This window comes from Lepidochelys olivacea (assembly GCF_965140295.1).
Source record: "Lepidochelys olivacea isolate rLepOli2 genome assembly, chromosome: 4".
Taxonomy (NCBI): Eukaryota; Metazoa; Chordata; order Testudines; family Cheloniidae; genus Lepidochelys; species Lepidochelys olivacea.
The window spans coordinates 36,287,051-36,305,048 of NC_140414.1; positions in this window are offsets into that span (position 1 = coordinate 36,287,051).

The following is a 17,998-nucleotide window of genomic DNA, read 5'->3' on the forward strand; positions in this document are numbered from 1 at the left end:
TATGGCAATGAGTGAAGATTGTCCCTCAGTATGTGAGAAATTAGGATAGGTTGTCCCTTAGAAAATACAAACCATCAGGGAAGTATTTCAGTTACTTTCCTGACTTTGCTTCTTATCGGCACTCCAGCTTATCTCTCCTGGTATTGCCGATGTTCAGTGATGTGTTCTATGTAGATGTCCCTCGACCACCTGATGGCATCTAACACCATGAGTTGCCACATCAGCCGAGCATAGCATTGACCAATTCCTCATTCTCTCAACATTCGCTCGTTGCTGGGGTCCCATGTGCCCAGGGCTGCAACGATCAGCACGTGAGTTTGAACCTCATAGCCTCTAGCGCTCAAGGTGTCGGCCAGAGGTGTGTATTTCTCCAGCTTTTGAGATCAGGCATCACGGAAGGCCAGGGTCCTGTTTTCAAAGGAAACTGTGACATCTACCATGATTATCTTCTTCTGTTCCTCGTTGGTGATAATGATGTCCGGTTGCAGTTGACTATCTGTTCCAGGGATGGCAGAGTTCATAGAAACCTTGCCCATGGGTGGTGGGATGGTTATTTTTATTATTGATACACTCTTCAATTTTAGAGCATGGTTTTTCCATCCATATCTCTTTGGCCACCTTCATTCCTTTCTTGATCTTTCTGCCAGTTGCTCTGTATTTATCAGCTCCCTCAGTGTTGTTCTTGTCTCTCTTAAGTTCTCTTCTAATGTCACACATTTGTAGTATTTCATTTGTGACCCATGGTTTTGTCTTCTTATGATGATTCCTAAGGCTGTCCATTGCAGCTTCATTCATTACAGCATTGAAATTGTTGGTCATTGTTTCTACGTCTTCCTCTAGAGCAAGCAGCAGGGCAAATTTTCCACCGATCGTTGCTTGGAATGACTCTGCAATGTTCCAGTCTCTGAGTCTAAGTCAACTTGGTTATGGTGAACTTTGGCCTGATGATTTTCCTTAGTCGCAGCCAAATATTTAGCATCACAAGATCATAATAACTTCCAATATCAGCACCAGGGAAGCGCCTCGTTTTAGCTCTGTTAATCCCAGAATGAAATCTGATTTGCACCATGAACTAGTCAATCTGGCTGTGATGTAGACCAATATGGCATGCACCTAATGATCGTCTGGATGCTTTATGTGCTCCTAATGTGTTTGCAAGAACCGGATTGTTATAGCTGGCAAACTCCAAAAGTCTCAATCCTCTCTCATTGGTTACCGCATTACAGAAAGGGCACCATAATCTCACCAATCTCCCTGTGCATCAGTACCTACTTCAGCATTCCAATCTCCCTGTACAATCAGGATATCTTTCTTGTGTACCTTATCAATGATGTCTTGGAGTTGATCGTAAAAATCTTCAGTTTGCTCATTGTCATAGTCTGTTGTAAGGGTGTAGACTTGTACAAATGTGATATTAAATGGTACTGCCTTTAGATGGATGAAAATAAGCCTGCTGGACATTGGGTGGTGTCCTAATACTGAATCCTTGATATCTTTATGCACAAGAAATCGTACACCATTGACATGTTTGTCCTCTCCACTGTAATAGAGTACATACAGTCTTCCATTAGTACCTCTCCAAAGTTCTTCCATCTGACCTCAGAGATTCCTAGGAGGTGCCAGGTGTATTGTTCCACTTTGTACGTGAGTTCTTTCAACTTCTCTATTTGTCTCAATGTCTTTACATTCCATGTGGCTTTGGTGATCTCTTCCATGGATCCTCTTTGTTGGGGTTGCACCAGTAGTATACTTGTCAAATCCACCCTGGTGGGAGACGGATGGCGCAGTCATTATTAGCCCGGGCTGCAATCAATCCGGTATGGACATGGTTGACTTGCTCATCATATGGTGGGTCTTGGGCAAATTTCTTACCTGGCGGAGCCCATCCCTCTGCAGGCAGCCCCCTTTTAGTTGCCCCTTACGACATGCAGGAGGAGCAGTGGGCCTATTCTGTCCCTGGACCCACAGGGAATAATATAATACATTACAATATGCAGGCAGTAATGTAATACAAATAAATAAAAATAATACCTCATTTGTGGCAGACTGTTGTTTATGCTTGCAGGGATAAAAATACTGTCCCATTTTGCTCTTAAAGCACATAATGTGAAAATGCAGATCATTTCTGAACAGCAACTCTAGTTTAGAAAATGCCATGTTAGGCCTCCATATTTGTTGTTTCTCTGTGATTTCAAAAATAAATATGTTTACCATGAGTAAAATTCCGGTTATTTTCCTAATTTGAACCTCCCGACTCTAACACCAAATTTAAACTTAAAACGTGAAGCAAAACAATTTTAGAATCCAAAAATGTAGTTCTCTTGTCATATTTTAATATTGTTGTGTATTCTGTGCGCATCTGGGTTCCATCTGTACTGGAAGCTGATTTGCCAAAACTGAGAGAGGTTGTTCTTTCAATATTTCTGCATCTGTAAGCAGAAAGAAATGAAAGTCTTGCAAGAAAATCAATTCTTATGAGAATTCCATCTCACTTCTATGCAAACTTAAGAAACAGTTTCTTTAGCTGCTTCTATATATGTTCATGGGAATTTCAATAATTTGGAACAACTCTAAAATCAGTAAGAATACTGATTTCTTCTAGTAGTCACCTTGTACCCTATATCTCCAAATGCAGTGGGAATGTCAGTTCTTTATCAATGTGAGCTGATGGAAACAGATCTGCTGAAATGTACAACTCTTCTAAGATATACTTAAAACCGGTAAACCTGTGTGCGCTACAACAGATTTAAATATAAAACTATGCAGAAGAAATAAACAACTATTTGGGGTGATAGTCATTTTAGCTGTTTACATCATAGACTGCATTTAGAAAGCCTCCAGTGTTACTATGGTAACTGGTTTTGCTTAAATGTAGTTATGGACATACTTTAAGTATGATTTAAATTAGCTGAAGATGGAGGAGCCACACTGGGAAAAAACAGCTGAAGGAACAATTTAATGTTCGCTATCAATCTTACCTATCTACTGTGTGCTTTGGTAGGGGAAGAGCAGCAAATAGGGTACAAACCAGTGAGAACCTGAAACAGTGGACAGACTGCGCCATTTTGGTTAGATAATAAACAGACATAGAACTGTTTGTCATCCACCTACTGTTTATCATCCACCCACCACCCCAAATCCTCTCACACTCCCCCCCACTCCCCGCCACAGTTGCCCGACATGTCCATTGACCAAAAGGGATGATGGAATAGATGCCCTGTGGGTCTTGTAGCATTCCCTGCACTATCCTTTGGGTTCTCTCCAGGACAACGAACAGAGCTGCTGTTGTGAGCCTGTCCAACCCAGCCAAGACCTGCAAGTGAGAATTGACAAAAACCAAAACTTGAGAGATCTAAAAAAAGCCAGCATGGACGCTTGACCATTCATCACCAACATTAACCCTCCACTACAGAGGTAGGCACAGTCTCCATGCCACACCCAGGTCAAAAGCTAAATTCATAGGCTCATAGATATTAAAGCCAGAAGGGACCATTGTGATCCCCTACAGTCTTGACAGGGATCAAAGAAATCTGTGGTCTCCAGATGACAACAGAGCTAACTTGTAACCCAAAATAGGAAGATGGAGATTGTGGAGGAGCAGGCTGAAGGAGCAGCCCAAGATTCAAGGGGAGATGGCTACAGAGGTAAATATTTTTTTCATGTCAATTACCAACCAAGTGATTATAAGTAAAGGAGGGCTAGAGCCATTAGAGAACTAAGGGCTAAGGATAAGAACATAAGAATGGCTATACTGGGTCAGACCAAGGTCCATCTAGCCCAGTATCCTCTCTTCAAACAGTAGCCAATGCCAGGTGCCCCAGAGGAAATGAACAGAACAGGTAATCAAGTGATCCATCCCTTGTCGCCCATTCCCAGCTTCTGGCAAACAGAGGCTAGGGACACCATCCCTGCCGATCCTGGCTAATAGCCATTGATGGACCTATCCTCCATGAATTTGTCTAGTTTTTTTTTAACCTTGTTATAGTCTTGGGCTTCACAACATCCTCTGGCAAGGAGTTCCACAGTTTGACTGTGCATTTTATGAAAAGAATACTTCCTTTTGTTTGTTTTAAACCTGCTGCTTATTAATTTCATTTGGTGGCCCCTGATTCTTGTGTTATAAGAAGGAGTAAATAACACTTCTTTATTTACTTTCTCCACACCAGTCATGATTTTATAGACCTCTATCATAATTCTCCTTAGTCATCTCTTTTCCAAGCTGAAAAGTCCCAATCTTATTATTCTCTCCTCAAATGGCAGCCATTCCATACCCCTAATCATTTTTGTTGCCCTTTTCTGAACCTTCTCAAAGTCCAATAAATCTCTTTTGAGATGGGGCGGCCACATCTGCACGCAGTATTCAAGATGTGGGCGTACCATGGATTTATATAGAGTCAATATGATATTTCTATCTTATTATCTATCCCTTTCTTAACGATTCCCACCATTCTGTTCGCTTTTTTGACTGCCGTTGCACATTGAATGGATGTTTTCAGAGAACTATCCACAAGGACTCCAAGATCTCTTTCTTGAGAGGTAACAGCTAATTTAGATCCCATCACTTTATATGTATAGCTGGGATTATGTTTTCCAATGTGCATTACTTTGGATTTATCAACATTGAATTTCATCTGTCATTTTGTTGCCCAGTCACCCAGTTTTGAGAGATCCTTTTGTAGCTCTTCGTAGTCTGCTTGGGACTGAACTATCTTAAGTAGTTTTGTATCGTCTGCAAATTTTGGCACTTCACTTTTTACCCCTTTTTCCAGATTATTTATGAATGTGTTAAATAGGCCTGGGCCCAGTACAGACCCTCTGGGGGACACCACTATTTACCTCTCTCCATTCTAAAAACTGACCATTTATTCCTACCCTTTGTTTCCTATCTTTCAACCAGTTACCAGTCCATGAGAGAACCTTCCCGCTTATCCCATGACTGCTTACTTTGCTTAAGAACAAAGATACTCAAAGAGTGGGGATTCCAGGGACAATATAAGGTCCTGAACTTGTAAACTTAATGGGGGAGTGGGAAAATCCTGATTCAACTGAGATAAGACAAAAGGTTTTTTAAACATTTTTTTCTATTCACATTTTTTGCATGATTACATTAAATAATGACATACACCTCCCAAAAGATTGTGCAATTAGCAGAGGAAGATAGGACACACATCATTAATTATACACAGGTCTGTGAAATATGGAGTCTAGGATAACTCATTCTAAAAATAGCAGGAAGGCCTGCCTTGTATAGGTCAAGTTTTGTTTTCATTTCTGTACTAAAATATTTGTTTTGTTTTCAATTCAGCAAAAGGCACAGCACTGTTTAGATGCAGAGTGTGCCAGAAAGCTCTGCTGTGTCCTAAGATGCATAGTGACATGCCAAGGAAGGAATTTAAGATTTTATTATACACACACACACACACACACAAGAATACTTTATATGTATGTAGCACCTTAATCCCAAAGGATCCCAAAGTGCTTTATATACTCACTAAGCCACTGAAATGCTGCCATGTGTATTATATATACAGATAATTTTAATCTATGGCCCAGAGGCCACAACTCAGATCAAGAGCCCACTGTGCTAGACACTGTACATACATACAGAGACAGTCTCAGTCTCAAAGTGTGGCCATTCCAAATAGAATAGACAGGCAATGGTGGGAGAGAGGAAGTTTCAGTACTCCTGTTTTACAGATGGAATTGTGAAAGCAAGGTCAGACAGGAAATTTGTCCTAGAGCTAGAAAGTGAACCCAGGTCTCCTGAACCTAAGTCGAGTGCTTTTTCCACAGGATCCTTCTTCCTCTTCCAACTCTTGAGTGGAAAGTTGTTGTCAGCTTGCAAACTGGACGTGTGAGGGGTAAGAGAAAGAAAATGTTTGAGTAAAGGTATCAGAGTGAACCTCTACTCTCATGCAACGTATGATGGGATGTTCAGTATTCAGCCAGAACAGACAGGATAGTGATTTTGAAGGTCTCATACAAAATCATGAAAGATGATCCTCTCAGTACTGATTGCTGCTACTGAATTCCAAACCAGGAGAAGCCAGGCCGGAAGGCCAGCACACCCACTATCAGTGCCTCTGTCAGATATGAGAAACAAAGCCAGAGAAAATGATTTTCAAAAGTACCTAAGCAACTTCAAAGTCTCACTGAAAGCCAAAGGGTCTTTTGTTCCTAAGTGATTTAGGTGCTTTTGAAAATACCACCCACAGTTCTCACAGCAGTCTTGGGACTTTTTAGCATTTTGCAGTAGGGGTGGGGGGAAATGTAGAGATGGGGGGGAAAGAAAAATACCCAGCATCTGCCTACTCTCTGATTACCAATCATAACAGCAGATGAGTCTAGCAACTTCAAAGGGAGAACTAATGAGAGTTAATTCACCATTCTCTCCCTGCCAATCAAGTCCAAGTTATTCCCCTATGTGCCTCTTAAGGTTTGATACCCCATCACACAGCTGTATCAAAGGTATGTAAACACCAAATTAGAATCTCCGCCCCTTCTGTCCCTGCAGAGCTTGCTGTAGCTGGAGGAAGGAGCTTAAAAGGAAGCCAGACAGCTCAGTAGGGGGCAGAGAGGGGAGGAAAAGGGTCTATGCTGAGATGTCTGAACAAAGCAGCCACAGAAGCCCCTGGTGTGAGGAAGGGCTTATTAGCTGAGCCTAACTAGGCAGAACATCGTTACCTCCTCTTTTTTAATTATTTTTCTTTCTTGCATTGGACTTTGAGACGAGGAGGTGAGTGAATGGTAGGAACTGGCCCTAGGGTTGCCAACTTTCTCATGGCAGAAAACCATACACCCTTGCTGAGGCCCTGCCCCTTCTCTGAGGCTCTGTCCCCTGCTCACTCCATCCCGCCTCCCTTTGTCACTCACTCTCCCCACACTTGCTCATTTACACTGGCCTGGAGATTGGGGTGGGGCTATGGATGAGATGTTTGGGCTGCAGGAGGGGGCTTGGAGGTGGGGCAGAGGGGTTCAGGGTGTAGGAGGGCAGGCTCTGGTGGGGGGTGGGTTCTGGGGTGGGGCCAGGGATGAGGGGTTCAGAGTGCAGGAGGGGGCTCAGAGCTGAGGCAGAGGTTTGGGACGGGGTGTGGGCTCTGGGAACGGGTTTGGGTGAGGACTCCAGGTGGCGCTTTCCTTGGGTTGCTCCCAGAAGTGCCTGGCATGTCCCTCTGACTCCTAGGTGCACGGACAACCAGGGGGCTCTGCGCGCTGCCCCTGTGTGCACGCACTGCTCCTACAGCTCCCATTGGCCACAGTTCTCAGCCAATGGGAGCTGCAGAGCTGGAGCTCAGGGTGGCGCCTGCATTGTGGGCAGAGGCAGTGCACGGAGCTCCCCCTGGTCACACCTAGGAGCCAGAGGGACACAGGCCGGCCACTTCCAGGAACCACGCAGAGTTGGCCGCTGTGGCCAAACGGATTTTTAGTGGCCTGGTCAGTTGTGCTGACCAGAGCCACAGGGTCCCTTTTTGACTGAGCATTCCAGTCAAAAATTTGACAGCCAGCAAGCCAACTGGCCCAGGAAGCCAGTCTGGAGGCACTCCAGGTGCTTGACTTTGTTGCCTTTCATAGGACCCTGGGTTGGAGCCAGGTGGAGTGGAAGGCCTGGGCTCCATTACCTAACACCCTGACTGTAGATGGGTATAAGCCTTACTTCCACACACACTCAGAAACAAAAAGAGGGTAGGGATACTGAAAACCCTGTGGCAAGGACAACCCCCCTACAGGGGCCAAGAGAGAGACTGAAGGTCCTTCCCTGTCCGGAGGATGCCCCTCTACAGTTCTCTGAACACTGCTACTCTGGAAGTGGGTGAGCTAAACCTCTGACCCGACTAGGAGGGTTGAGTCACCACCCACCACAAGGCAGGCTGTCCCGGTGTTGGTGGAGTGGTGTGTGAGGGGCAGCAGCCTAACCTCTAGGGAATGCTGCTGGTAAGCCCAGCCCCTGTCGCAAGCTATTTATTTTTGCAAGTTCTCTCGAGGTTAGCCATGACTCCCACCTCTGGAAGTGGAGGAATCCTGCATGTCAGTTAGGCGAAGAGATACCATAATCGCTCCATGCTGCTTCAAAGCCTCATTTGTCAGGAGGGAGAGGTTTTAAAAAAATTCAATAGCAGAATAAGATATTTCTCCAAAATCAGATACCTTTTGATTCTTCAAGCAGTTGCTAGTTTGAGAGAATGTTACATGCTTGGCCTATATTAAATGAATTGGTAATCTCAGTCTGGTGGCTAACACACACTAGACTGAATGATTTGACTGGTAATGGGCTGCAGAGCCCTTCACCCCCTGGTCTGGCATTCTAGTCCAGAACAGGTCAGTAGTTACTAAAAGTTGCTGTCAACTGAGGGCAGTCGGGTGGTTGTCATGCAATGAGTCAGCCTTTTTCCTTGTGGAAAAGGGTCCATATTACAGAAAAATCATAATTATTGGCAATAATTAGCACCCTTCTTGGTAGTCTTAATAGAAACACCTATGGAAAATGACCTTCATGCTCACCTGTAAGAGTTAGTCCTTCCAAGTCCAGGTTGAATCACATGCGAGTGGCAGCATGGAGAACATTGCATTGCCATTTCCCTTGCTCTGTGATTTGTGGATAAACAGAGGACTTCAATCTTTTGAACTGTCAATCTCCCACTTTTATTAGCACTAAATTACTTTTGTTTAAATGCTAGAGGCAGCTTTGAATGCTGGATCTAATAAGATTGTAATTGTTGGAAGAGCTGAGCAACTGTGACAATGTTGGATGTAGAAACTGTGAGCATGTAAACGTGTACATGCAGATTTTACGAGCACAAAACTCATAGTGGTGTATGACGATGGGCATTTGCATGGACTGCAGGTAACTGAATGTGTATTTGTACCTGAAAAAATCTGTGTGCAAGTGAAACTGATTTGCCATAAGTGCAAGTTTGAAATTTTTATTTTGGCAGGTCAAGTAGCTTTCATAAGTCTCAAATGCGTTGGCACAAATAAAGTGGTGCATTTAATTGTAAAAGATTCTACAGAAAGAGTATTGTATGGGGGAGGAAGGGGGACTGCCCCACTGTTACCCGTCCTTATTGTGGATTTTGTTTCTCAGAGGGAAAGTTGCCTAAAATAATGTTAGTAGCATAGTCTGTCTGCCTGCCTACTTGTTTTCTATAAAAAGAAAAGGAGGACTTGTGGCACCTTAGAGACTAACCAATTTATTAGAGCATAAGCTTTCGTGAGCTACAGCTCACTTCCTCAGATGCATATCGTGGAAACTGCAGCAGGCTTTATATATACACAGAGAATATGAAACAATATCTATTCCCACCCCACTGTCCTGCTGGTAATAGCTTATCTAAAGTGATTTCCAGCACAAATCCAGGCCACTGAGAGTTACCAAAAGCAACTACAGCATTTGCTCAAGAAACTTCCTGAAAAAGCACAAGATCAAATCCGCACAGACACACCCCTGGAACCCCGACCTGGGATATTCTATCTACTACCCAAGATCCATAAACCTGGAAATCCTGGGCGCCCCATCATCTCAGGCATTGGCACCCTGACAGCAGGATTGTCTGGCTATGTAGACTCCCTCCTCAGGCCCTACGCTACCAGCACTCCCAGCTACCTTCGAGACACCACTGACTTCCTGAGGAAACTACAATCCATCGGTGATCTTCCTGATAACACCATCCTGGCCACTATGGATGTAGAAGCCCTCTACACCAACATTCCACACAAAGATGGACTACAAGCCGTCAAGAACACTATCCCCGATAATGTCACGGCTAACCTGGTGGCTGAACTTTGTGACTTTGTCCTTACCCATAACTACTTCACATTTGGGGACAATGTATACCTTCAGATCAGCGGCACTGCTATGGGTACCCGCATGGCCCCACAGTATGCCAACATTTTTATGGCTGATTTAGAACAACGCTTCCTCAGCTCTCGTCCCCTAAAGCCCCTACTCTACTTGCGCTATATTGATGACATCTTCATCATCTGGACCCATGGAAAAGAAGCCCTTGAGGAATTCCACCATGATTTCAACAATTTCCATCCCACCACCAACCTCAGCCTGGTCCAGTCCACACAAGAGATCCACTTCCTGGACACTACAGTGCTAATAAACAATGGTCACATAAACACCACCCTATACCGGAAACCTACTGACCGCTATTCCTACCTGCATGCCTCCAGCTTTCACCCTGACCACACCACACGATCCATCGTCTACAGCCAAGCTCTGCGATACAACCGCATTTGCTCCAACCCCTCAGACAGAGACAAACACCTACAAGATCTCTGTCAAGCTTTCTTACAACTACAATACCCACCTGCAGAAGTAAAGAAACAGATTGATAGAGCCAGAAGATTTCCCAGAAGTTACCTACTACAGGACAGGCCTAACAAAGAAAATAACAGAACGCCACTAGCCGTCACCTTCAGCCCCCAACTAAAACCCCTCCAACGCATTATTAAGGATCTACAACCTATCCTAAAGGATGACCCAACACTCTCACAAATCTTGGGAGACAGGCCAGTCCTTGCCTACAGACAGCCCCGCAACCTGAAGCAAATACTCACCAACAACCACATACCACACAACAGAACCACTAACCCAGGAACTTATCCTTGCAACAAAGCCCGTTGCCAACTGTGCCCACATATCTATTCAGGGGACACCATCACAGGGCCTAATAACATCAGCCACACTATCAGAGGCTCATTCACCTGCACATCCACCAATGTGATATATGCCATCATGTGCCAGCAATGCCCCTCTGCCATGTACATTGGTCAAACTGGACAGTCTCTACGTAAAAGAATAAATGGACACAAATCAGATGTCAAGAATTGTAACATTCATAAACCAGTCGGAGAACACTTCAATCTCTCTGGTCACGCGATCACAGACATGAAGGTCGCTATCTTAAAACAAAAAAACTTCAAATCCAGACTCCAGCGAGAAACTGCTGAATTGGAATTCATTTGCAAATTGGATACTATTAATTTAGGCTTAAATAGAGACTTGGAGTGGCTAAGTCATTATGCAAGGTAGCCTGTTTCCTCTTGTTTTTTCCTACCCCCCCCCCCCAGATGTTCTGGTTTAACTTGGATTTTAACTTGAAGAGTGGTCAGTTTGGATGAGCTATTACCAGCAGGAGAGTGAGTTTGTGTGTGTATGGGGGTGGGGGGGATGTGAGAACCTGGATTTATGCAGGAAATAGCCCAGCTTGATTGTCATGCACATTGTGTAAAGAGTTGTCACTTTGGATGGGCTATCACCAGCAGGAGAGTGAATTTGTGTGGGGGGGTGGAGGGTGAGAAAACCTGGATTTGTGCTGGAAATCACTTTAGATAAGCTATTACCAGCAGGACAGTGGGGTGGGAATAGGTATTGTTTCATATTCTCTGTGTATATATAAAGCCTGCTGCAGTTTCCACGATATGCATCTGAGGAAGTGAGCTGTAGCTCACGAAAGCTTATGCTCTAATAAATTGGTTAGTCTCTAAGGTGCCACAAGTCCTCCTTTTCTTTTTGCGAATACAGACTAACACGGCTGCTACTCTGAAACTTGTTTTCTATAGTTTCCATTAAAATATCAAAACACTTTCTCAGTACTTTAGCTTTGCATGATGAGGTTCTTAGTGAAGGGCTTCAAGGACTCTATTGCTTTTCTCTATTCCTTAGTCCAAGGGTTATTTGTGGGACAGATATTTATAGGCTATTCTCCATTCTGGGTTAAGGTGGGAATGCTTTCTCAAAGAGGAGAGTATTGCTGTGTGTCCTAAAGAAGATCCAATTCTAAATTAAGCTGGCCTGCTCAGGAAGTTTGTTTCACAGCTGAGCTTTGTGACTTACACTATTGCAGGGGAGTGCAACTGTCTTGACCTTTCCTAACTTTGTCAGTTCATGGCCTTGGTCCTAGTCTAGAATTGAAGCAGGTAGGGAGCAAGTGGAGAGCTTGGCATACAGGGGTGATGTGCTCACAATTACTGCCTCTGGAAAACTATGTACAACCTGTGTGTGCTAAAGGCATGCAAGCCTGTTCTTCCTGCAAGCTGAGCCTCAGGAAGTGAGCTTAGGTTACAAAACATTCACAGAAGGATGGGTCATATCCAGGATGATACTCAGTATGTCTGGCATCTGGAAATGAGTGTCAAATATGGGAAACTAAAAACGAAGCCTTGCACAATGGCCTATGCCAGATGTAAGAATCCAGCCCTAAGTCAGGTATAGCCTTTTATTTTATTTCAAGTGAATTTTCTAATGTGGTGGTATACCACTGTGGGTTCAGCTCTGGTGGCTACAGTTTAAAGCTTTAACAAAGTGAAAGTCACCTCAACTACTTTCTTTAGAGTCTCTAGGAACACACAGACCAAGAGTAGTGGCCACACATACATTTACCAGTACAAAGTCTAGTCTGTTTTATTAAAGTTACAATTAAAATTACACAAGCATATAGAAATTCTATGCAGACCTATGCACAAATTACAAATATAGTTATACTCACATCTTTAACAATAGTGTTGGTCTGATGAGTCTCATGGCTTGATCATCAGTAGAGGGATGGTTCCTGAAGGAGTCTCCCAGAGGGAGCTCAATTTTCCCATTTTGGGCATCCCCTTTTTATAATGTGATTCTGTCTATACATACATTCTGCGCGTGTCCATAAGTGTCAACTCTTCTCTTATTGGTCTCTGTCCCCTGGAAACTTAAGGGACCCCAATTTTCTATAGGCTGTGTACGTTCCCTTTGTTCTCATAAGCCATGGGATACAAGTTATGCATAATGCTAAAGATGTATGTCTGAGACAGATGCTCCTTTACAGTATTTTTAGGCTCTAATATTAATCTGGGTAATTTTGCACACCACCACTTGGTACCTCTTTTCCCATAATTTTAGGGCATTGGATTATTTCTCAGTCATTGACTTAAGTCATCATTTCTTGTCTCCAAGGCCTAAAATAGCTAAGCTAAAGTCTTGCAGAGCTCAATATATGGGTTCTTGCCTTTCAGCTTGTCTTACTCTTGTCTAATGCTTGATTCCTCTAAATACTGATCTTATACTTTTATAATCCTACAAATTAACTCTAACATACAATGAATATATGTAATATAACTAGGGCTGTTAATTTACACAATTAACTCAGTGATTAATTGCAGTTTTAAATCACACTGTTAATAGAATACCAACTGACTTATTAACTATTTTGGATGTTTTTTTATATTATTCTGTGTTGTAATTTATTTCAAAGTATATATTTGATTAATATATGCAGTATACAATGATAAACAAAATAGCATCTTTCAATTTACTTCAGACAAGTACTGTAGTGTAATCTTTGTCTTGAAAGTGCAATTTACAAATGTAGATTTGTTACATAACTGCACTCAAACAAAACAATGTAAAAGTTCAGAGCCTGTAAGTCCACTCAGTCCTTCCTCTTGTTCAGCTAAGTGCAAAGACAAACCAGTTTGTTTGCATTTACAGGAGATAATGCTGCCCTCTTATTTACAAGATCACCAGAAAGTGAGACCAGACATTTGCATGCACTTTTGTGGCTGGCAATGCAAGGTATTTATCTGCCAGATATGCTGAACATTCATATGGCCCTTCATGCAAGAACTGCAGGTTGGTCACCCAATGGTGATAGGGAAGACACTGCTGTATAAGAGGAAGCTAAACTTATTAACACGATTAGAAGAGAGCTTACACCCGTCCAAACTGTAGTGCTTTGAAAGCAGAACTGGAAGAGAGATCTTTCATGGCTTGCAATCAACAGTATCTGGAATATATTTCTGCAAAAGGAGAGGCTAAAGAGTGAGGCTGTGAAGAGACAACTGTCAGCCAACTCAAAGCAGCTGGAAGACACCATGACAAAGCAGAATCATGACTTCAAACGGCTGCAGAGTGAAAAGGAAGAGACTGAAAAAACTCTAGAAGACACAGGAAAAACTTGATGGATTTCCAAAAGAGAATTGCTAAACAGGTGTTAAAACATTCAGGGGCTCAGAGTGCAAGTGAAATTCCAATAGTAAACAGACACAAAAAAATAAAACTGTTGGGGGTGGGAATGCTGGATGTGCATTGACAGTATAACAGCAAAGATAAACATATACATCCTGCCTTCCATATCAGGTGATTCTGGCACACCAGAGAAGAAACAAAGAGGCTTCGTATGGGGCTAAGTCATGCAAAGTCCGGGAAGGCTGTTGAAATACAACAGTGTAACGATGTGTGACTCACCCCTTCAGCACCTCCTGCTGGCTGTCTGGGAATTAACTAGTTTTCCAGCCCCAGAGCGCCCTCTGCAGGCCAGTGTCATTGCCACCTCTGGCGCCTGTGTCCCTTCCGGACCCTGGTGCCCTTTTGTCTGGGGGTTCTGCCCCAGCAGTATCCCCTCAGTCTCTGGGTCTCCACTCCCCAGAGGGCCCCCAACCCCCTAATCCCACCTTGCCTCACTGCCTACTGCCAATCATCATTTAGCCCCCATTCACTGGGGCTGACTGCAGCCTGTAAATGCCACTCATCATTGGCAAGGGAGAGGTAGGACCTGCTGCCTCTACCTAGCCCCAGACTGCCCCAGCACCTGATTTAGGCCCCACACAAGGCCCTGCAGCCTGGGGGGTTGTCAGGCGGGAGCTGCCTCGTCCCCACCCTACCTCAGGTCCCTGCTCAGCTCCCAGGCAGCCAAGTCCTTCCCTAGCAAAAGCTCGCTGACCTTTTATAGGGCCAGGTGTGGTCTGATTGGGGCGTGGCCCAGCTGGGGCTGCTTCCCCAATCAGCGAGCCTTTAGCTTGGAGCCCTGGCCCTCTCCCAGGGCTGGCTTTAACCCTTTCCAGGCCGGAGCAGGGTGACTGCCCCACTACAAGCAGGTAGCTAGAAACTTCTGAAGAGCAGACATCTGTAATGCTGTTTCAGATGGGAGTGGAAAAAGCAGTAAGTCAAAGCTCAGTCGGACTTTGAGAATGGCAGTGGTCTTATGGGCTAGAGTCTGCCTGTTCCCTTATGAAAATACAACGAGATAAGGAGAGGGCAAGTCTTCCCCTGCCACCCTCCTCTTATGGCCCATGTAGGGGCCAAGAATTGTCATCTCTGGCATGCCACCTGAGCACAGGGAGCAATACAAAGGGGAAGAACAGGAAGAGGCAGAAAGTATGTGTAGAGGACCATGCCTCTACACACCCCATTCATGCATGTGCACACAGGCCAACAGAGCGGCTAGCCATGCAGTGGGGAGTAGGCTATGTGCCTTAAAGGTAAAGTGTATGTGCTCCACCTGAGAGATGGAGAATGCTTTCAGTGCTCCCCTCAAGCCCTAAAGTGGCATGCCTCAATGGCACAATTTCACCCTGAGAGAACAAAGCTAGAGAGTGCTGTTTTATTGGCCTTTAGTTAGGCTATAAAGCATTGGTTCTCAATCAGGGGTCTGGGGCCCACTGGGGGGCGGGGCGCAAGCAGGTTTTAGGGGGTCTGCCAAAATAAACCAGAGAGCAGGGCTGGTGTCAGACTCACTGGGGCCTGGGGATGAAGCTGAAGCACAAACCCCACCAGCCTGGACTGACGCCGAAGCTCGAGCAACTTAGCTTTGCTGGCCCCCTGTGGCATGGGGCTCCAAACAGTTGCCCTGCTTACTCCCCCCTAATGCCAGCCTGGGCTTTTAATCCACTGGATATGCAGAAAAAGAGGTGTTGTGGAACAGGCAGGCCATGGAGTTTTTATAGCATGTTAGCGGGGGCCTCGGAAAGGAAAAGGTTGAGAGCCCCTGCTGTAAAGCATTGTGGGAGGTATGTAACAATGGGTCTCTTTAAGACCACTGTATTGTTACACTGCTGGAGCTCTGAGCTTGAACCACAGATTACTGCTGGGGCTCTGCTTATAAAAAAAAAAGTGTTAAAACTTGTAGAATCCTGTGGAATGAATCCAGATACAAGTGGCTACCCAGACCCTTTTATGGAACCAGGGAAAGGACTTCAGAAGACCTTGGTGTTTCCATGGGTTCATGGGAGTCCGTCTGGGGTGCCTGGCTAGGGAGCTTATCACACTAGGAAGGAGGAAGCTGACCAATTTCTCAGATCTCCTGCTTACAGGTTAAGGGAGGCACCCCAAGTGTACATTATTTTTAATTTGTATAGCTCCAAAAGTCAGTTGAGTGCTTTTGCAGATAAGCATTCTGATTCTCATCTGGCTTACAAGGGTTTTATACCAGGGAACTCCATTCATTTCAATGGCATTTATTCTGGATTTACATTGACGTAAATGAGATCAGAATCAGGCTCAAGATCTCAGCCCTGAAGAGTTTACTAACAAATGCAAGTGTCTTAGAAAATCCACCCTTGTTGGTGCAAATCTGTTGAAGCATGCATGTATGTACTTCAAGGTCTAGATTGGGCCTTGGACTCGGACTACATGCCCATGCAAAGGAGTAGGAATCCTCTTTAAACGTCTGCATTGGCACACTGACGTAAGAGGGTTCTCTTCAAAGGCTAGTCCACAGGTAGCCAATAGGCAGATTGCGGGCCAAATTTGGACCACCAGATGCTTTTGAACAGACCCTGGAATCTTTTTATTTATTATCGTTGTTGGGTGGGATTTTTTTTTTATTATTTTCTCTGGAGCCTGGACCTTGACTATACCTTGACTAAGAAGTTTGGACCTTGATCAAAAAAAAAAAAGTAATTGACTACCCCTGGGCTAGTCCTTCCCAGGAGCAAGTGCTGGAGCCTTGGATCTGCCCTCCCCTATACTGGCCTATGCACCTGTGCTGGCATGGTGAAGAGGTGTTGTACAGGCCAGCAGTAAATTACTACACCTCCTTTCCTGGAGCAAGGGGGAAGCAGAGAATGAATTGTTGTTTAGAGAGGGCATCTCTAAGGCACACTGCCTCTCACAACTCTCCTGCAGTGGTGCAGTTTACACACCTCTCCCTTGCTTAGACCTAAAGGTGTGATCTGGTCCGGTGTGAGAAAAAGTTCAAGCCCCATATCTCTGAGATGTGGCCCACACTGATAAAGTTTGGAACCCCTGGTCTAAGCTGAGCAAAGGGTGCAAAGTAAACAAACATAAACAAGATGTTTAAAATACAGTTTTAATCATTTACATTATTGTTAGGAGCAGAGTCCAGAATAGGGATTTTTTGCATATGAATTGAACAAGTTCTAATCTATATCCATTGTTTGTTTGTTTTTTCTTTCCAAGAACTAAATTACTTTTCTTCATAACTAGGGCCATGTTTGCAGTGTGAAACTGACAATGCCCTAAAAAAGTAAGGTTTCAAGTAACAATATTGTTAAACTCGTGTTGAATGGGTCATGGCTTTTTTTAAAAATGGTTGTTCCCATCCATGCTGGCCAGGATAATTGTCACGAAACTGACACCATTACAGTTGTTGTTTTTTAAAGATGTCCTTTTACAATGCAAAACATTTCTTTGTTGACAGGACCTAAAAGAGATGTCCCCCACCCAGCCCGCCCGCCCGCCCGGTCTGAGGTAAACCATGGAAGAGAGATGTGAAACATATCAGCAAGTAACCTTGGGCTGGATTTTCAAAGGTATTTAGGCCCCTAAAGATGCAGATAGCTGAGTCTGAAAATGCCACCCAACTCCTACTGAAATCAGTGGGAAATAGGTGTCGAGTGGGATTTTTGAAAAGCACCTAAGTACTTGTTTCACATTGATTTCAATAGTGCTGAGCTTCTTTTGAAAATACTACTAGGTGCCTAAATACCGTTAAAAATCTGGCCCTTCCTGCTTAACCCTCTTTGCATCTGCCTTTCACCATGTCCATATAAATGGGGCAGCTTCCATTCGGTTTGTTGCTCCTCATACCAGGCATGTTCAGCAGCACACAAGCTGTTAAATATCCCTGAATATATTCACTTGGGTTGGATTCTATTTAGAAAACCCCACCAGCTTTCTAGAACTGGATTTCTGAAAATCTTTTTTGTTTTTCTGTCCCGAATGAAGGGGAAAAGATTCCTGTGCCCCACCAGGGCTTGGCTCAGTGCAAACAGC